The sequence below is a fragment of the Ursus arctos genome, unplaced genomic scaffold (assembly GCF_023065955.2).
Source record: "Ursus arctos isolate Adak ecotype North America unplaced genomic scaffold, UrsArc2.0 scaffold_7, whole genome shotgun sequence".
Taxonomy (NCBI): Eukaryota; Metazoa; Chordata; class Mammalia; order Carnivora; family Ursidae; genus Ursus; species Ursus arctos.
In genome coordinates this window covers 14,571,145-14,593,567 of record NW_026623089.1, presented here as the reverse complement: position 1 = coordinate 14,593,567, position 22,423 = coordinate 14,571,145, and the positions used below count along the sequence as shown (strand labels likewise).

The 22,423-nt window shown below is 35.7% G+C and overlaps 1 protein-coding gene and 1 pseudogene across 3 annotated transcripts in view; both read left to right on the top strand.

The window, feature by feature from the left end:
- The window catches only part of ATRNL1 (attractin like 1), a 746,554-nt gene that overhangs the window by 553,246 nt on the left and 170,885 nt on the right, over positions 1-22,423 (top strand). The gene's annotated exons all lie outside the window — the stretch shown is intronic.
- Positions 8,369-9,633, top strand: LOC113251967 (FUN14 domain-containing protein 1-like; annotated as a pseudogene).

The window sequence follows — 22,423 nt, the reverse complement described above, 5'->3', positions numbered from 1 at the left end:
CAGTCTGTGTGTGTTCTTACTTCTGAAGTGAGTCTCTTGTATGCAATAAAAAGATGTGTCTTGTTTTTCTTTTTTTTAAATCCATTCAGCCACTCTGTGTCTTTTGATTGGAGAAATTATAGCCTTTACATTTAAGGAAATTACTGATTGAAATATACTTATTGACATTTTGTTGATTGTTTTCTGGCTGTTTTTTAGTTCCTCTCTGTTTCTTTCTTCTCTCTCTTTCTCTCATTTCCCTGTAGTTTGATGGCTTTCTCTATTGTTATGTTGAGATTCCTTTATCATTTTCTTCTATATTTACTATAAGTTTTTGCTTTCTGATTACTGTGAGGTTTACATTTATCATCCTATGTGTATAACAGTTTATTTTGAATTGATAGCACCTTAAATTTGAATGTATTCCAAACCCCCCTCATATTTTGTTTTTGATGTCATAATTTACCTCTTTTTATTTTATGTATTCCTTAACTAATTATTATAGTATTGGTTAATGTTACTACTTTTGTCTTTTAACCTTTATAGTGAGTTATAAGTGATCAATCCAATACCTTTACTATAAATTTACCTTTTGTGCTAAGATTTTTACTTGTTTATGTTTTCCTTTTATAAATTAGTGCCATTTCTTTATAGCTTAAAGATATGTCTTTACTATTTTTGTAAGATTGGTTTACTAGTGATGAGTTCCTTTAGCTTTTGCTTGTCTAGAAAACACTTTTTTCTTCTCTTTAATTCTGAATGATAACCTTACTGAGTAGAGTATTCTTGTTTCAAAGTTTTTCCTTTCAGTACTTTGAATTTGTCATGACACTGTTCTGTTCTGCAAAGTGTCTTCTGAGAAATCTGCTGATAACCTTATTTCCCTTGTACATAACAATTTGCTTTCCTTTTGTTGCTTTTAAGATTCTCTCTTTAACTTTTGACATTTTTAATTATAATGTGTCTTGGTATAGATTTCTGGGTTCATATTATTTGGAACTTTCTGGGCTTCCTGGACCTGGATGTCTGTTTCCTTCTCTGGATTGGGAAGATTTTCAACCATTATTTCTTCACATAAGATATCTGCTCTTTTCTCTCTTTTCTCCTTCTAGAACCCCTATAACATGAATGTTATTCTGCTTGTTGTCCATAGGTTCTGTGAGTATCTTCATTTTTAAAAAATTATTTTTTTCTTTTTGCTGTTTTTTCCAAGTAAGTTCCATTGCTTTGTCTTCCAGCTTGCTGATCTGTTCTTCTTCTTCGTCTAGTATACTGTATATTTTTCACTCCAGTGATTGTATTCTTCAGTTTTGTGACTTCTGTTTCCTGTATTTTCTTTCTCTTTGTTGAAGTTTTTACTATATTCCTCCATTCTTCTCCTGAGCTCAATGAGCATCTTTATGACCATGACATTGCTTCTTTATCAGGTAGATTACTTATTTCAATATCATAAAGGTCTTCTTCTGAGATTTTATCTTATTCTTTTATTTGAAAAATACTTTTCTGTTTCTTCATTTTGACGGACTCTCTGAATTTGTTTATATGTATTAGGTGAAACAGCTGCCTCTCAGTATTGAAATGGTGGCCTTGTGTAGGTGATGAACCTTGTTTTTCAACCTTCTTCTAGTTCTTGGTTGTCTCTCAAACCTTATAATTGTCTAAACTGCCTCATTTATTCTTGATATGTCCTCATTGTCAAGGGTGTGCCAAGACCTGTCAGTGTTCCACAGGGAGGACTCTCATTTACATTCTAGTTTCAGGATGATTGGAAGCCAGACACTCAGGCAGCAGCTTTTAAAGTATGTAAACATATACAGTCCTGTGGGGCTGCAGTTGTAATCCCTGCTGGCCTGCAGACGAGATCTGGAGATGTCCCCTGGGTGTGATAGTTGCAAAATTCTGAGCTCTAGATGAGTGTATAGCCTCCTTCTGGGAGGTCTCATCAAGCTGTAGTGAGGCCAATGGGGTGTTAAGGATGGTGTCTCTCTGTTAATGTTCTTTGTGAGCACCTCCTTAGCCTCTAGATGCGTGGGAAACCTGAAGCCTGTCCCTTTGGCTGAAGCTCCAGGCTAAGTAAATAGGCATTTTTTCATAGGAAGACTCGTTGTGTTTTCAGTCCGTTGTCTGTGGTAATCTGCCAAGAACTTTCTTTCTAACTGTAACATTCCTGTGGAGCTCAAGAATCCCAGCCCCTTGGCCACCAGGCCCAGGTGATCAAGGGGCACCCCCTGTGTGATTGTGAGCACTCACTGGTTTTAGCTTGGCAGCTGGAATGTATAAGATGTGGGGCCCACTCAGCACTATAGAAAGGCAGCAGGGGAAATGTCTTGACTCTGGGCACCCATGGGCTTCAGTAATGTAGTGGGAGAGTGCCTTGTCAGTGTGTGGTGCTAGCTTTAGGCTAGGAATAGGAGAATGCCATGACTGCTTATGCTGGCAGCCCCAGCCAGGGAGTCGGGGAGTGTCAAAACCGTCCACACTAACCAATTTCATCTAGGAAGCAGGAGAATGCTGAGACTATTGGTGCTTGCCAGCCCCAGACAGGAGTAGGGGAGTGCTGCAGCTGCCTACACTGTCCAGCTTCAGCAAGGCAGTGGGATGGTGCCATGACCTCTCATACCCATATGCCTTAGCAAGGCAGTGAGAGGGTGTCCTGTCTGCGTTTACCCACTTTGTTAGCAGAGTAGGCGGAGAGTTATAAAATGGTGTCCTTCACCACTTCTAACTCCAGGGAGAGATTCAACTGCCCCCTGCCCCTCCTGCATATTCTTTTAAATTAGCAAATGAATCTCCATAGATAGTCGAGGCCCTTAATAAATCCATGGATCTTGGGGTAAGTTAGACATCATGCAAGCCCTTTAAAAGGGAGATTTCAGTTCTCTATCACATTTTGGGTCACTCGGACATCAGCCCTGATGGTTTCCTAATCCAGACTTTTTGGGAGCTTACCTCTCCAGTGCAGATCCCAGGGGTTGAGGTCCCTGTTGTGGGGCACCATCCCTCACTCCTCTGGGAGAAGTAGGGGACTGGGGAGATGCAGAGGAGTGGAAGGAAATGGTGAGATTACGTCTTTGCCTCTCCTACCTGTCCTGATGTGGTCTTTTTATCCTTTGTTGTGGAGAAGCCATTCATCTAGTTTCAGATCTTTTTCAGATGAAATTGATCCATATGTAGTTGAGATTTGGTGTGTCTGTGGGAGGAGGTCCATTCAGGATCTTCCTTCCCTGCCATCTTATAGAAATCTCTATAAGCTCATAATTTTCAAATTGTGTTTGAAATATCGTTACCCACTTTTGTTTAAATTATTGAAATAGTCCTTCTCAACTTAAGTAAAAATTAGGTCTGTAGAAACACTAATACTTAAATTATAAAGGGATTGTATTAAAATTTGCTCTTTACTTCTTTTTATCGCATTTGTATAATATTGCATAAAATTTCAGGTCGATTGTGAAAGTTTAAAATTTATACAGGTTATCACAAAAATTATAATATAATAAATACAATGTACTTAAATTCTTACCGATCAAGGTATTTTTTGGTTTTGTTTTGTGGGTGTGTTTTTAATCCTATTACTGTATGCAGTTTGTATCAAAGGTTAGGATTTATCCATGAATTAATGTATGTATTTATTATTCAAGAATCGTTATTGAACAATTATCATAGACCTGCCATTAAGGTAAGATTGCATACACAGAGATGAATAAAATTCAGGCTCACCCTTTAGGCACTCATAGTCTATTGAGAGAGACACACACACTTGACTGTGTGATATAACAATAAAGAGATGTACATATTCTCCAGGAACAGAGAGAAAGAATAAACTAATTACGATTATAGAAGAAGTGGAATTATTGTTCCAATAAGATTATTTCAAGATTGTTTCAATATTTGAGCAAGAGCTTGGGGGGGAAAAAGAAGTCAGAGTTCCCTTAGACAAGAGAAGGCATTCCAGGAGGGTAGTCAAGTGGGAGCATGGTGGAGTTGGCCTAGCTGCAAATGGACTCCAAGAAAAATGGTGAGAAGCAGAAAAGGGAGTAGTGGAGGGTCACAAAGAGTCTTACTCCTGTTAGCAGTGGGAAACTGGAGAAGATATTAAAGCACAATAAATTTGTATTCTCGATAAATCCCTCTGGTGGTATCACGGGATAAATTGAAAGGAAAAGACTGAAGAAGACCGAGAAAGATATTAGGAGTCTATCAGTTGATAAGAAAAGAAATGCGAGTAAAGTAAGGCCATTTATTCATTCCTTTATTCACTATGTCAACAAATATTTGATTTCCAACTATATGCCAGGCACTGTTCTTAGGCACTAGTAATTCAGCACTGAAAAATCAGACAAAATTCCTGTGCTTGTGAATTTTATATCCCAGTCAGGAAAGAATTTGGAGACTCTTTTCCCACCCTTACCCAGTTGTTTATCCAGGACAAGGGTGATTTCTAGGTAAACCTTTGATTCATGTTGTATTTTAATAAATTAAGAAAATGTGTTCATGTGTGTGGAGTATGTGTATATTTATATAGATGGATGGATGGATGGATATATACACACACACATATATAAGTATGTATATTTTTAAATCTTCTCTATGAAGATACTTTCAGAAAAAACACTGAATTATTTTACTAGGTATTCAATGCCTATTATATAGCATTCATATTCAAAAATCAAAAGATACAGAAGAGGATATAGTAAAATGAGAATTAAACCACTCTCTCACCTTGATCCCCTAGCCATCTATTCATCTTCCTAGAGGTAACCAGTATTTTCAGGACTTTTGTGTTTCTTTACAGAAATATTTCATATCGGTGCTAATATCAATGTTCTCTTCTTTATAGATGCAGTGCTCTTCACTTTGCTAGATAATTACATATTAACCTTATGGATAACTACTTTTTTAATGGCTGCATAGTGTTCCATAGCTCCATAATTTATTTAACTAGTCCCCCACTGATATATGATTAGGCTTTTCGCAACATTTAGCTATTGCAAACCATGTTGCAGTAAATATTCTTGTCCAGATCTTCTTATTAACCTTCCTTTGCCCCCCTCTCTCTAAAACTCTTATCCTCTAATATACTATGTATTTTCCTTATTTGTTTCATTTTCAATTCCTACACTAGCATGTTAACTCCAAAAGGCAAAGATTTTTCTTGGGTTTGTTCCCTGATACAATCCTAGCTCCCAGAGTAAGTATTCAATGAATGGATTTGTACATGTATAAGTAGGAAAAAACAGTAGAAGTAAAATTTCTGGTTCAAGAGGAATGTGCATTTATAATTTTGACCAAGATTGCCAAGTTGATTATACAGCAGGATATCTCAGCCTCAGCACTGTTGACATTTTGTGCCTGATAATTCTTTATTGTGGAGGACTGTGGCCTCTAACCACCAGATGCTACTAGATGTGACAACCAAAAGTGTTTCCAGACATTGCAAATGTCCTTGGTTGAAAAAATAACTGTTGTAGTGTCCTATATTATCTTAGACTCCTACCAACAGTTATAACAATGACTGTTTCCTACAGCCTTGCCAATACCCTAAACATTTTGCCCTTTGAAATCTGATGGTGAAAACTAGCATCTCAATGTTTAAGCTGCCATATGAATTCACATTTTAATAGAACTTTGATATAATGAATCCCTGGCATTGTGCACTACAATGATGAAGGTAAGTTTGACTTTCCTTGTAGAAAGAAAGGGAATATATGAAATCTAGAATCATTTGGGGAAAAAATGCTATATGCTCTTATTTTTCTTCATTAAAATATCTAAGTTTTACAAATCCTTTCTTATCTTCAAACTATTATGGTTTCATGGACTGAATCTTGTCTAGAATTATATAAATTGGCCTTAATTAATGAATAAAATTTGGAGTCAAAAGACTTGGATTTGAGTGCAGGTTTTCCTAATTACCAGTTGTGTTACCTTGGGGAAGTCACAAACTCTGAGCTTCAATTTACTCATATGAAAATTGTGGATAATAACATTTGCTCTGTCTACATCACTGAGTTATTGTAAGAATTATTATCATTTTTTAGATTGTGAAGCTTTTCACAATTGCAAGGGCTTAGGATAATTATTATGAAGGCTTTATGACCCACTGCTTTATCTTATGACTTGTAGTATCCTGAGAGTTTATCACTTCTCAGTGCTTCAGTAATCCCTTCTAACTGTTCTCACTCGTTTATTTATTAAACATAGACATTTTGTACCTTACCATACCTTTGCTCCAGCTCGGTAGTCTTAAATCATTATAGTACAATTTTCCTCATAACTGAGCAAGTCCCAGACAGACTTATCATTCATTGATTCATTCAGTGAACATTAAATAAGCCCCATTATCTTCCCCCCAGCTGACTTTCCTTTTGAACAGCTCCATTTTTGTCAATGCTGTTATTAATCTAGTCTTAAGGGTAGGAACTTTGGAGTCATCTACCTGGCTTGTGTTCTCTGTTTTATTGATCCTGCTTGCCATGACCAGACTTATTATGATAGAGTACTACCTTTTTCAGTTCCCTCCCACCATTTTTTAAGCTTATGAGAGCCTATGTTGGCTACCACATCAAATCTAAGTTATATTTTACTAGCAATCATTATTACTTTCACCCATTCAATCTTGTAACTACTTTTCCTTTCATTGCATCAGGCCCATTCCTGCACCTATGCTTTTGTTCATAATGTTCTCTTTTATCTGTTCTTTCACCCACCAACCAGCATTATCTTTCAAGGTCTCTATCATTCCCATTACTCCATATTCTTCTTTTCTTGATAATTCACCCTACTCTGGTCTTTTTATCATTTAATTCTTATTCTTCTTGGCCAGTTTCACTAAGTGTATCATAGAGGTTCTCGATCCCGACTGCACAGCAGAATCACTTTACGAGAGTTTTGTTTGTTATCTTGGTACATAACCCCAGGGCCACCGTCTGAAGACTTTAATTATGAGTGGAGCTTAGTCATTATAGTTTTGACACTGAGTGGCTTGAACATTCTTGTGGATATTGTAATTATTTAATTTTTCTCTTCCCAACCGAGAAGGGTATGTGGTGGTAAAAATGCTAAAGGTACATGATCAATAATTGATTGTTTGATCAGTAGTTTGAATACCAAAATGTTCCTTATTCATTTTCTGCAAAGCCTATGATTTGTATCCTACCTCTTCCAATTTCTGACTCTGTGACTTAAATAAATTGCTTGCTCTCTTTTAGCCTCATGGATCTCCACATGTAAAATGAGAACAAGTATATGCATATAAATCATCCAGCATAGCTAATAGTTGATAAATAGTGGACACTTTTATTAGTATTAACATTATAGGGCACCTGGGTGGCTCAGTAGGTTAAGCATCTGCCTTCAGCTGGGGTCATGATCGGGGGAGGGAGGACAGCAGTCCTAGGGTTGAGCTGCATGGGGGAGCTCTCTGCTCAGCAGGGAGTCTGCCTCTTCTCCTCCCTCTGCCATTCTGCCCTTTCCCTTCACCACACACCCCACCCCCCCACTTGTGCTCTCTGGCTCTCTCTCTTTGTCAAATGAATAAGTAAATCTTTAAAAAAAAAATGCATTACATACCCTCTCTGCTCTTCTGGAGATGCTGAGAACCCCTTTTTCTTGCTTGCTTTAGGATTTGCTATTTTATGACTTGGTAGATATGCTTATCTACATTACTATTGGAATTAGGAAGACAAGATAACAAGGCCCTATCAAATCTCTGTGCCATTTTTATGTCCTTTAAATCTAATTACATTTTCTCATTTCAAGGAGTAAATGAGTGTCCCATTTTTTGACCATCCATCCATTGATTGTTCCCTTGGCTATAGGAGAATATGCGTCATTACAGTTTTTCCTTGTCAGCAGCAACTCTAAGCCATGAACATTGTAAATTTACACGTCCTATTCACTTTACCTGACATTGTCAAGTGGCTCTTTCTTCCTCCTAACTGCACTTTAAAGGAAGATTTTAATTTGTTAATTTAGCTCACTTTTATTGTACAGTTCATAATTATTTCATTTAATTTTAAAGCGAGGGAGCAGTAACATTATTAAATTTAGGCTTACAATATTTATTGTGCTCTTGTGAGAATTAGCAAGAATACAGAGTATTTTGTTTTCCACAGAAGAAGTTTGTTACATGAATTAACTTTATTAAGTTCTATGTCTTAAGTGAGTCACTTTTCATCTTTTTCTTTTCTTACTAATAAAAAAATTGAAATTGCATTTTAAGTAAAATATACAGATATATGAAAAACCAAGTATTATTTAATGACTTGTCTCCATTACAGTAGATGAAAATAGTAACAAAGGAAATAACCAAAGTGATACATTGTCAACCATAATACAGGAGAAAATGTCCAGAGCAATTAAATGGGAAAAATAATTTCTTTAAGCATGGACGCTTATACTCGTTTTTTCAGTTTCAAAGTTGTAAAAGTAATTATTGAGATCAACCCCTTTTGCACTGAAACTAGAAACTGTGAAGGTTTCTTTGGAATGCCTGTTATCGTGGAAGTTATTCCCATAAGTTAATCAAACTTAAAGATGAAGCATTGCTAAACAGTGCACATTTTCAGTTTCTGAAGTTCCTGTAGCTGAAATTTATGCAGATGTCAAAATACTGAGGGCTCAGGGTTGAAATGAAAGTGCTTGAAACATTTTGTGAATTACCCTTCTTATAGTAGATTTAAGGGGTCAGATGTATGTTTGATCTTATCTCATCTGTTATGTGAATATATTGATACTTCATCAATTGTTGGAAGGATTAAATGCACTTAGCACAGGGGGCTGACACATACTGCTCAGTACATTGTAGTAGAGGAACATGCTATTTCCAGAAGATGGTATGGGGAGAGGGATAACCCAGATTGCATCTTCTCAAGAGTCTATAATTTTCTACTTGTGATTTATAGTGGGCTTCAAAGTGGGATTTCTATGGGGAAAAAAGAAAAGAGAAAAGTAGTGGGGAGAGGAGGGCAGGCCAAACTGCCTTCAGAGCTGGCTGCAGCAGCTCATGACGACCTGGAAGCCTTCTCCTCAAGAGCATGAAAGGGATGGCGAGTCTTATGAAGTGTTGGATTTAACTGAGTGTGCAAGAAGACAGCATTGGTGCAATCAAGTGTTTGGGCATAGCTCAGGACCTATGGTAGAAAAATACTCTGTAGCCACAGATTGCAATGGGTGGAGTGACAGGCTGCTGTGTGGGATTTTTATTCCAGAAAGTTGGAAAACTTGCAGCAACCACTGCAAGTGTTGGCTTTCTTCTTCAGATTGCCAGCCATAGCGGCTACCTGTGGATTGACTAGAAGAGAGCTGAAAAAGATGTAAACAAAGTGAAAAGACAGATTAAGAAATGAGCAAATGAAATCAACAATATAATTAAAGAAGCAACAGAACTTATCAAATAGAACATTTGATATCCAGTGGACTAGTGGGAGGCTTTTTGCAAGGCCTTGTGTCTTAAGGAAATGATGTTCTATCTCAGTGGAGTTACTGGTAAGAAGAGAAATGGTGGCAATTAGGTGTTTCTCAACATTACTCACCACCAGATTCTCTGGGGCCGTGAGAAACAGCTAGCTGGACAATACCAAACGCACAACTTAGTGTTTTGCCACTGAAGTTTGGCAAACTAGTATCTGCTATAAAAACAACCTATATGGTATGTGTACTGACCAAACCAAAGCTTTCATTACTTTTTCAAAATTTGCATTTGTTTTTAAATTAAGCTATAAAAAAAAAAAACCACAATTGGATGTAGATATATATAGAAAAAAATGTGTTGGATATATTCCCCAATGAAATATTATCCTTGCTTTATTTAAGTAAGATATTCTTCATTTTGCTTTATGGTATAGTGCCAGTGATTAAAAATTTGTATTATTGCTTCAACATTAGGGTTGACTTTCTTTTAAACATATGTTTCCAATAAACTGGAGAACTGTAAAGCCCTTTTGTGGAAGGATTTAGAAGTTATAGAATTATTAAAGATATTAATCACATTTAAGAAAGAAAGAAAGAAAGAAAGAAAGAAAGAAAGCAAGCAAGCTCTTTGGTTCAATTAGTCTTGATTATCTCCAAATTTGAGTTATTCACACCTGGTTTCATATTTCAGATGTATCACCTGATAGTTGGTCAGTCTAGGTCATATTACTTAACTTCTCTGAGCTCAGTTTCCTCATCAATAAAAATAAATAAATAAAAGCCTCATAGTGTGGTTTTGAGGATTTAATGAGATCATCCATATAAAGGGCTTTCCTGTACCTAGGACATTTTATAAGCACTCTTTAAGTAGTAACTGTTCTTACTCCTGTTTTTACTACTTAAACATAGTGTCTTGGGTTCTAGATTTGTTCCCATGCATGTCTTAGAACAATATGGAAGAGTCAAACAGCTATTGCCCAAGAAGTGGATTGACTTGGAAGGTAATGAAGCTTAAGCCTAAAGGCCCCTTATATTCACAGGACGTTTGCAAAGACTGATATTTAATGCTATATTCTTAATTTTATTTTCTTTTTCTTAAAGAGGGTTTCAATAACTCCAAGAGTTTTGGGTTCCGCAAAACCTGGATCTAGGTTGTACTGCCCTGAAAGTTGTTTGTTTGTTTGTTTTTTTAACTGAAAAAATCAAAAGGAAATCTGTATAAGGAGGTCTAAAAATTTTTTGCCATCTAATGAACACATTGATAGCAGTATTTATATTAAATTACTATTTTAAGCCCAAATCCCATCAATTCATAAAATCTCCAAAATGATGCCGCAAGTAAAAATGGCATATTAGAAGCAATGAAGATCAGAGGTCACTAGAGCGTGGCAGTAAAACTCTGAAGGTCTGTAATCAATGTATGCACTTGTCTCGTTTTTTATCCTCGATGTTTTCTAAGCTGTTTTTCATTAAGAAAGGAAAATAGTTTTAACAGATCAGTGAGAAAGTTAACTGATTAAACTTACTTAAAATAAATATCTGTCCTCTTTAAGTTAGAGTATGTCAAAAGCATATTGAGACATAGATCTTCCAGCAAATTAGCAATTAAATGTCTATTACTCACACATACAAAAATTGAAGCTGAGAAAATTACATATTTGAAGTCAATAAAACAAACCCTGGTATTGTAAAAATAAGCTGCAGTCTGCAGAAAATAGATTCCTATTTAAAACGGTAAGCTTCCAAAATTTGAGGAAAAAAATACTTAGAGGTCTTTCTGGTGACATCAATTAGTGAGTTTGAATAAAGCATTAATAAAACCACTGAAAATGCCTTGGAATTTATATTGTTAATCTTGGTCTTTTAAAGAATTTATTGATGGATTTTCTTAATATACCTACATGCTCAGTAGGTGTGAAATGTGAAAAATATAATGTAAAGCAGTTCAGAAAAATATTCTTGATTTACAAGTTAGGTGTTTTAAAAATATGTGCTCTACCTTTAAAAAGTATATATCTACTTCAAGGTAAATAAAGTGTATTAAAAATGTTTCACCTAGGAAACACAAAATTAAAAAAAAACACGTTTTGATCTTATGGAGCAGATGATATTAACTTCTTAGGAAGCCAGATCTTACAGGAATTAAAGTACATTTAGTAACAGAAAAGATTCATTATTTAGCAGATATGTTACTTTAGCGCTGTGGTAAGAAACATCATCCCCATTTTACAGAGAAAGAAATATAAAAATAATCAGGATTAAATAATTTTCCCAAAGTGATTGATGCAACCAAGACAAACATTCACAGCCTTCTTGCTTACAGTCTGTCTCTTAATCTTGTTAGGTCACATCATCTCTCAGCATTTTTAGAAAATGCCCTTTTTTTATTAGGTTTTCAGCAGACTGTGAATCTAATATACTAGCTTTACTCTTTTCTGCGCTTTCCTTCCTTGAGTATATTTTCAGGAGAGAAATCAGTTCTAGTTTTCTGTCTTTTCCAAATAGTTAAAAACATAAAAGACCATAGATGGAGTAAATCCGTTTAGAATCTCGATGACTTGATTGGGATGTTCAATTTTACTATAATAGCCTAATCTGAAATGTTATCTGAAATGCTTACTCCTTCACAATTTTTTTTCTATGGTACAAAAATTGTTCATAACAAGAACAATCTTGGGGAAAAAATAAGATGAGATGTTTCAGACAGCTTAATGGGGCTGCCACTGTACTAGATAACCATTGTTTAGAGGAGTCTTGGATTAGCTGAAGGCTAGTATAGACTGAACATATTGAACAATGTCTTAAGTTGCACTTTAAAAGTCAGGATAGACAGTTCTCATAAGAAATGAAAGCTCCTTTGACCATTACATGTGTTCTGTGGCTAGAGATGAAGTGCCATACTAACAGAACAGGGCTTGCAATTTGTGGAATTGGATTCCAAGGTGAAAAAGAAGGTTAACAATTTTTTGTAAAATTTTTCTTTCCTAAGAACAAATTCCAAGATTATAGAATACAATATTCACAAAACCATTTTATGCTGTGCTTATAGGAGTTAGAGAAAATATCATATTGCTCAATATTTTGGCAACTAATTTTAAAAGTCTTCCTAACCAAGTCTAACTGAATTGCTCCCTTACAAAAATTTGAACCTTATTAAATATCTAACTCATTGATATGGTCCATTTGAAGAAGCAATTTATTAGTCTAATGGTTAACACCTGTGAGTTGAAGCTGAAAAATAAAAAGATTTTAATTGAAAGCAAATGCAGTAAATTCTGGTTCTTTTTTTCTGGTTTCATAAAAGATTCACACACACACACACACACACACACACACACACACACAATTTCCTTTCCCCTGGACGATTTTAGTACATTTTCCCTGCGAGTTAAAAGCCATAAGTATCCCCACAGATATATTTTTGCAAGTGAAATTGCTTTTCATTTGGCAAAAACTAAACCTATGATTCATAGCAGCTTAGAGCACTCAAGGCCAAAGAGTACATCTTGCTTGCTTTGACTGACATTTTTGCAGGCTAAATCAGACCCGCATGATTCAGCTGCATTGAGATTCATTATGCTGTGAGAGGGGTGGTTTGGGGGTGGTGTAAAAGAACATAAAGGGAAATCGTCTTCGGAAGGGAAATTGTGGCTAGTGACTGAGGTAAAAATCATCCACAACCAATAGGCAGTTTCAATTGGTATTCGATTGGGGAGGCAATGTTTTCCCGCCACCCGCTTTATACAAAGAGCTAGCAAAGAACACTGAGGAAGAGGAAGTAGAGAACATTTTTGAGGGGGCGCCTGGATGGCTCAGTTGGTTAAGCATCTGCCTTCAGCTCAGGTCATGATCCTGGGGTCCTGGGATTGAGCCCCGCATCAGGCTCTCAGCTCAGTGGGGAGTCTGCTTCTCCCTCTCCCTCTGCCCCAGCTCCTGTGCTGTCTCTCTCACTCACTCTGTCTCTCAAATAAATAAATAAAATCTTAAAAAGGAAAAAAAACAAGAAAATTTTTGAGGGGAAGCAGGAAAAGGGATTTTCCTTTGCTATGAGAAGTGAAGTCAAAGTAGGGAACAAGAGAGTAGAGTAAATGGTTCTTTTTCTGAGTTCACGCATTAAAAGTAAATCAAGTTTGTATTTTGTGTAAAAGGAAAAGTGGAGAAAAATCCATCATCAAAAACATTTACCCTAAACATCCATCAATAGTAATTCATTCCTTTTAGATTTCTTCATTAGGTTTGTCCATCAGTTCCCTTTAAATTTCCTATGCCCAGAAGGAGTTAAAATCTTCCTGCATCAGGTACTTTCCTATCCAGCCTTAGCATAAGGAGAACACAAGAAAATTGCTTTAGGAAGTTGGGGCATCAGAAGAGAAGAGTGTTTACAAAGGATTATTGTAGCCAACACTCCATTTTTGCTTAATATTTGGTTTATTCTCTATCAGTATTGATATATAACCCAGTCATAACAGGTTTTATTCAAGACCAAGTACATAATATATGGTGCAAAATTAATATACAGAGCCTTTTGTTCAAATATTGTTAAGAATTTCAAGATGGAGAATCTCAAGAATTTCAGCAGAGTATTTAACCAAGCTTGAGGCACCCCTAACCACAGGGCCCTATGCAACTGCACAGGCCACAACCCTGTGAAGTCAGTCCTCATTTTATTCATTATAATAAAAATAATAATAATAAAAACATTTCATTAAAGATATTCAAATACTTTGACTTGTGAATTCTCAACATTAATACCAAATCTTTGAAACCAAATTATTTTCAAGTTAATGTGGGGTTTTAGAAATCACTAAATTTAACTTTTTAAATTCTATGTGAGTGATTGATCTTATCTTCCCATCAATCTTTCCTTATTTGCCTGACCTTCTTTGGGAATGTATAGAATTCACGAGTTCCCACCTTATTATTTCAGGTTTGGACCCTGTGCCCTTACCCTTAAACCTGAGATTCGAAAGCGTAGTTTCCACTTACCATTCCTAACTCATGAGCCATCCAGGTGCACAAAGTAAAGAATTGCTCCCTAGAGTCTCCCCAGATAAGCACTCATCTAGAACCAGCAGCCATTTTTCCAGCCCCAGGTTTGAGATTGTATGGATGATACCGGGCTATTCCAAATCCTGAAGTAAATTAATGAAAGCTAGGGATGGTTTAACGTAAGGTTCTCTAAGATCCCAAGTAATACGGAAATTAGGCCTATAAAGAGTCTTGGTCATGGAAGCCATAAAAAGTACCCTTAGGGGGTGCCTGGCTGGCTCAGTCAGTAGAGCATGCACCTCTTGATCTCGGGGTTGTGAGTTCAAGCCCTGCTTTGGGTGTAGAGATTACTGAATAAATAAATAAATTTATGGCACCTCTTGGTAGAATAGGTTTCACATTCCTATCCAAATTTGAGTTAACTGCTATCTAAGCCAATATTCCTTTCCTTTCTAGTATGTTTTCACAGTAGGATGCTTTTTGATTCTTCTATTAAATTCTGTCTCTTCATCTTTTGTTGACACATCACTATAATTAATATTACATTAATCCCACCACTGACAGAATGCCCCAGGATTTTTTTTTCTTATTTTATTTTTCAAGATCAGGTATTGCTGATAACTCTTCTGACTTTTTAATCTTTTTCTCAATTGTGTTTAGAGTAAATGAGGTCATTCTTTTGATGTGAGGCCTTATTTTTTTTCTCCCAGCCCTATCCCACAGGCATCAACAAAAGTTAAATGAAATAATGGCATTTTTATGATGTTGACTAATAGTCATAAGACATTAGCTGAGAAATGAATAGCATTGAGGTTTTGAATAATCTGCTGGTAATTTTTAATGTTATAGCTTAGAAAATAATTGTAAATCCTGTTTTTGATCAGAGTTGACCATTAAAACTCTTTTTTAGTAATATATGTTGAGTAAGTACATTATGTCCAATGCAATTCTAAGTACATACTTCTAAAATATTTGTCTCTAAATTTTCTCTTCTAATATATACAACCATAGGTTGTCAACATATTAGCAAGTGAATGTGAATAGTTTAGTTAAAAAATGTTGAATCATCTTTGCAATACTTGACTGGGTTTTTTAAAATAGTATGATTATTTTATCTTTTTAAAAGAAAACACTTACATAAAATAGTACTCTTTTTTTTTATTCTATGTATTGTATGCAAAGCGTTCCACTATCACTAGATTACTTTGACTTTAGGAAACAGAATTGACAGTATTTTCTCTTCAATCAGAAAATGTTTACCCACTAAGTATCATTTTATAGCATTGGATTATTCTTCTGAAAGGAAGCTTTTAAAGATTTTATAGGCTTCCAGTTATAATCCAATATAACAGAATAAACATGAAGCCAAGGCTCTGTAACAAAATATGAAAAGTTATGATGTTTGAACTTAAAAAGACAAATGTAGTATGTAGACTCCAAAATATATAAGAAATCTGGAAGAATTAGTACAATAATTTAAGGCTAAGTGTTTAGGAGAAAGGAGAAAGTGAATCTACAGAAAAGTCAAATACTATTTTATTGAAGGAAATGTAGTATGCTAGAGGTAACATTTAAACAGTGTTAAGAGGCTTTATGCTTTCCTGATGTCATAGCCAATTAGTCTGCGATCTAGTCAGTTACCAAGCTTAATCATGAGTGCAAGATAACACATCTTTAAATAGTACGTTATCTAGAAAGTAAGTTCAGTACCAAAATCAGATATGAAGATCTTACTTCAGAGTAGATCTTTGCTTCCAATTATATAAGGCTTATGTTATTCCTGACATGGTGTGTCTGTAGCTAGATGTTTTATATATTACTACACAAGTACCATTTGTCCTCCCTGGAAGGATATGAACTGATAAAGGGTAAGGAAGCTTTCATAATATATACAGTTGCTAAGTAATCTTACCTTTTTGATAAATTAAAACTTTCTTTGAATTCTTTAACATTCCTTTTGTCAAGGGGTGGGGGTCTAGGTTTCTTCTTCTTGAATCTGGGTAGGTTCTGTGACTGTTGTACCAACAGAATATGGAGGAAGTGAAGCTTTCTAGTTTTAGGGTTTATGTTAAGAGGCTAGAAGCTTCCACATTCCGTGTCTTGGAATATTGACTCTTGAAACCAGGTTGCCATGCTATAAGGTAGCTTATATATCCCAATGTACGGAAAGGCCCATGTGAAAAGGACCTGAAGCCTCTGCTGACAGCCCATGCTGAGCTGACAGATAAATGCCACACTACCTTGCTAGGCATATGAGTGAGTCATCTTGGAAGAGATCCTCAGAGATAAGCTACCCTCTCCGAGCCCTGCTCAAATTACAGATTCGATTGCACCAGGGAATTCTGGGATTGGCCCCTGCATTTGCAGCAGTTAGTATCATAAGAATGCATGAGAAGAGCCAAGGTATGATAGAGGATTGGAGGAGACAGAATATATCCTTGGCTTTCTTTCATCTTTTATTTAGACATTTCCCCCAATATATCTTTAGATTGGGAAACAGATAATATCCCTTTTCACGAAGGCAAGGGAAGTGTGTTATCCTTAGCCCTTAGAATGTTTGGTGATGGTACACTTGTGCACGTGCATGTACGCTGATTATTCAAAACAGGTCTTGCCCACATCAAATTTTGGAGTGTGCCAATGGATAGTTAGGATAATTAGGGTACGGTTGTTTTTTTTTTTAATTAGAACGACTTCTCTAAGTAGAGGTTTCTTTTTTTCAGTTACATATTCCTAAAGATATGAAACCATTTATCATGTCATTCAATCATTATCTTTGATTTTTTTTTTCCTGAGAAGATATAGTCAACGAGTACATCAACCTAATAATGTTATTTGGTTTGCAACCCAGTTCTTGAGAAATTGAAAACAGCTTTCCTTTTTTTTTTTAAGTTATTATTTAAATTCCAGTTAGTTAACATACAGTGTAATAATAGTAATTTCCGGTGTACAACATAGTGATTCAACACTTCCACGCATCACCTGGTGCTCCTCACCAAGTGCCCTCCTTAATCCCCATCACCTATTTAACCCATCCCCCACTCACATTCAGTCATTATCTTAATCCAAACCTCCCAGAGGCTCTTATCATCAGAACCTTCTCGTAAAATTCAAACTCCTTAGTCTGGCATTGCATCTGAAATCAAGTACCATTTACACTTTTCAACCTTGTCTCCCTCTGTGATTCCAGACCAAACCTCTGTTCTTAACTATATTTAAGCTGGATGTGCCTCTGTGCCATGCTCTTATTAAACTCTCAGCCTTGACTTTTCCTTACTCTCCTGAAAGTCTTACTTACCTCTAAAGACCAAGTTCAAACTTTTGTGAAACCATTCTTAATCATAGCGCCTGGTATTCCTTTCCCCATCTCCCATATTTGTATGTAGCACTGGTAGAACATACGGACTTCTTTGTTTTGTATTTCTTTCTATCCACATCACACCTCTCTCAAAAGCCTGTGCTATTCTGAAAGGCCGTTAACAAATCTTACATTTCTGTGCAATTCTCCATGGAGCCTAGCAATATGTTGAACAAAGTAGTTGAATTTGTCCATTGATTAAATATTCACTCTTAATGAAGGTACCAGACTAGATGCTGTTTACATTACAGATAAGAAAGGATTACATTACTCCTTTTTCTTTTACCACCAAAAAGAAATGACTGTAAGATTCTAGTCCTTTTCATCTCATGATCACTTTTGCCAGAAAATTCTCAGGTACCTACCAGAAAAAGCAAAAGCAAAACAAAACAAAACAAAAAAAACCCATTATAAAAATGCAACAAAAACAACTCTCTAGGAATGTTATAAAAACTGAGTGGTTTTGAAAATGTGATATGTTTCTCCTATTGAGATCAGAGCATTTGTAGATATAGAGAGAAAATTTACTCCATAGTGTTAAGGTCACTTTTTGCAAACTGGAAATTTTATTAAGAACAAAATTTAGGGGCGCCTGAGTGGCACAGTGGTTAAGCGTCTGCCTTTGGCTCAGGGCGTGATCCCAGCGTTCTGGGATAGAGCCCCACATCAGGCTCCTCCGCTATGAGCCTGCTGCTTCCTCTCCCACTCCCCCTGCTTGTGTTCCCTCTCTCGCTGGCTGTCTCTATCTCTGTCGAATAAAAAAATAAAATCTTTAAAAAAAAAAAAAGAACAAAATTTAAACATTTCCAAACAGCTTAGTTATCCTCTAATTTTTGTTCAAATAAGATTTGACCTGCAAGTCCTTCAGTTGTCTGTCTTTTTATTACATTATAACTGGAGTTTACCTGTAAGATTTTTCTCTCTAGGAGAAGCCTATTCTAATCAGTGGTTCTCAAATTATAGTTGTTTCACATTCACCAGGGAAATGCTTGTTAAAAGGAGGATTCTCAGGCCCAGTCTCCTCTGACACTTTGAATTAGCTAATCTCAGTAAGGCCCTGAATTCTTCAGTTTAATAAGCCCTCCTATCAGGTCTCTTGAGTCTCTAACCACTGTTAGAGTCTCTAATCACTGAGAACTAATACTCTAAATGACACTTTTTTGTTTTCTGTAACTTTTGCTGAAATGGCAAGAGTATAAAAGAGAAAAATTGGGTATAGTGAATGAACAAAACTCAGAATGTTCTAATCTGAGCTACTCAGTCAATACTGGTGGAATTGTCTTCTGTGACCCATCTTATAAAAAAAGTAATTAAGGATTTGCCCACTGTAACCCTAAGCGAGCATAGCAACTGGGAAATGCCCTATCCCAAGCAGGCATTAGTGTCAGAGCAGAAACCCTGAAACAGGTCAGTTACCTAGGAATCCTAATGAGTAAAACCAACAACAGCATTTTAGAAAAGTACCAATCTCTCACAGCTACTTCCACGATTATCTTCACAGTTTGGTAGAGACTACCAAAAACCCAGGTCCTGGTAGGAATCAGTACCGAGGAAGAGCTTTATGAATATGTGGGTCACTTATGTTTATCTCAATACCACCATAAAACTCCCAGATAACTATCAGGAGACCTTAAGAGGCTAACAGCTTAAATATGACTTCACTGGCAAATATCGTTAAGCAAATAAGTTACCACAGTAGTGTGGAATATGGGTTCAAGGGGTAATGTGCATATGTGCATAATTGTCAGAAACATATGAAAACTTTAGAACACGTGAATTGTTTTATTATGTAGGATCTTGAATTATAACTGCTGCAGGAAACATCGTAGACATCACTGACCTTTTATATATATATATATATATGTATATCAAAGAAACTAGCTAGAGACAAAAGGAGCTATCATTTTCAGACTTGACCTACCAGCTTAAAATTGACATAGGTAGTAGAATGCTTGCCTCATTTAAAGAAACGTGAGAACCCATACTTTCTCACATCACATTCCTTATGATACAGATAAAGATTTTTGGAAAGATATGGTAGAGAAAATTTGAAGATTTGAATTACCACATGAAGAAAAATGTTTCTAAGGAATTTTTGAAAGTCTATGTGATTAAGAAAAATTCCATTTGATTGAATTAAAAGTCTCCTCAGAACAAATGAGTATGAACATTGATTAATAATACATACTGAAAGTTTTAACAATGAAATCTATTGATGTCTGCAACTTATTTTGAAATGTTTCAGAAGAAATGGATTGATAAATGGACAAATGGATAGATCCATTTGATAAAGCTGTGATATAAAGCAAATAAAGCAAAATGTTAAGATTTGTGGAACTGGAGTGCAAGTATATGGTGGATGCTACGCAATTCCTCCAACTTAACTGCGTGCTTGAATATTTTCATAATGACTTGTTGTTGGGAAAAGCATTTATCAGTAGAAAAGGGGAACAATCTTTTTTCTCGTTGGAAAGGCAGTCCACCTACCGATTTGAACACAAGATTTATAGTCAGATAGACCAAGAGTAGAATCCCTGTTTTTACACATACTGTCTGTGTGACCCTGGCTATGTTAAATTAATCACTAAGCTCTCATTTCATCATCTATAACAGGAGTGTAATAATACCTACCATCTACTGTATGTGTAAGAATTAAATACATGCCAAGTGTCTGACAACCAGCAAACAAAGAGCAGAAGTTATTGTTTTTTTAATTGTTACTAGTTTTTATATCTGCTATTAACTGAATAACATAAAATAATTTATACATCTTAATTTCCTTTTAAAAAGTTTTTAAATTCAAAAGATTAATTTCAGTATAGGAATTGTGACTTTAATGTTATATAAAGAGATGTAAAGTTCTTGCTAAGTAAACAATATCTTTTCTATAATTCCAAATTCAGCAATAATCCTATAAGATTAAGGAAAATTAATTGACATAAATTCCATGGCATTTGATGTATTTCAACATTAATTTTACCAAATTTAATTCTACTAACAAGAGAGGAGATATCTAGTATAAATTTCTAGCCAACGTATTTTCAACAAAACAGTTCATTCAAAAAAAAAAAAAAATAGCCCTGTGTTAGATGTTGGGGAGGAAAATGGAGCTTAATACAAGGCCCTCATCCACAAAAGAATTTCACTGTGGTTAGGAAGAAATATCCAGCCCTTGGGAAAAAAGAACAATGCGTGAGTTAAAAATATAAGACATGTAACAAAGAAATATATGATTAAGAACCAAATGAATAATATAAATAATATGTGCTGAGAGTTCAAAAAAGGGAAAAATTCAAAATGGCCTTGAAGTAAAAGTTTTGGGGATTCTGTGCCTATTTAAACCCTTTGTAACATGAAAGAAACTTATTGAGAACATGTGGTTTTGATGGGAGGCAAAATGCAATTGAATAGATAGTATTGTTCAGGGCAGGCCTTTCCTTGGGAATTATGAACAGCAGGGAAGAATAAGAACAGAATATTAACAACAATCACAAGATTAGTAACTGAATATTATCTACTTCCTTCATTTCAAGAAGTATTTATTTAGAGTTAGTTCACGTAAAGAATTGGGATGGTTGCTGGGGGGCTCATATGAAACTTCTAACTCCAAGGAGTTTATGAGTGACAGTAAGTAGAAGTATCTATTAAATGCCAAGTGTATGCCATGCTAGTTAAAGCTTGTAGTCTATTAAGAACTAAGAAAAAAAATCTGTGTATAAAATAGCAAACACCATAAAAGAGACCAGATAAAATGCTGGGCAAACTCAGAGAAGAGTTTTCTTGAAGTTAACGTAAGTCCCAGAAGTAAAGCATATACATGAAATAGAGTATGTGGTTCTTTCTGGAAACTGTACGGAGAGACGGGTGGTTGAAAGGGAGGGAGACCACCAAGGCATTGAATACCAAGCTAGTTTTGAACTTTATTCTGTTGGCAATAGGGAGCTATTAAGGGATTATGTGCTAAGGAATGAAATGTTCAGAAAGTGTTACTTGTCTTTACTCTAGTAGCTTGTATAAGATGAATTGGAAGAAGAAAATTCTAAGTGCAAAGAGCCTGAGGCTAGGGACATAGAAAGAGTTATCTCAGAGGATAAAAAGACATAACTTTATAACTAATTCAACTTCAAGAGCACAGGGACAGCAGAGTGTACCAAAGTGGGATGTGGTGGGAGACTGACATGGTTAGAATTGCCAACAATTGGCAATAATAAAAACCCTACCCATTTTTAGTCAGTTTTATTGTTGTTTGCAATTCTCTACAGACAATGAATCCTATATTGCCTGCACCCAGAACAGATTGCTCCCAGTGCCTCCCATCTTTGTATACCACTGCATGGGATGGAAGCAATTAAAGAAGTTTTTCAGATCTAAGCTTAACACCTGGGGTTTGAGGGTTCTTTTCATAGTAATAGAAATTAGGAAGATAAAAGAGCAGATTTGAGAATGAGTTTAATTTCATACGTGTTAAATATGCGTTACTGGTAGAACAGCCAAATGATAATATCAACATTGGAAATATGAGCATGGATGTTGCTCAGCTGAGAAGTTAGGGTAAAGATCCAGGTTGGGGAGTCATCTGCTGAGGAGTGGCAACTAAGACTAGTAGAATGCCTAAGCTTTGAGGGCTACAATATTTGTAATTGAGTATCTACAATATCAGCCACGTATTTGGTCTCTAAGTCATAT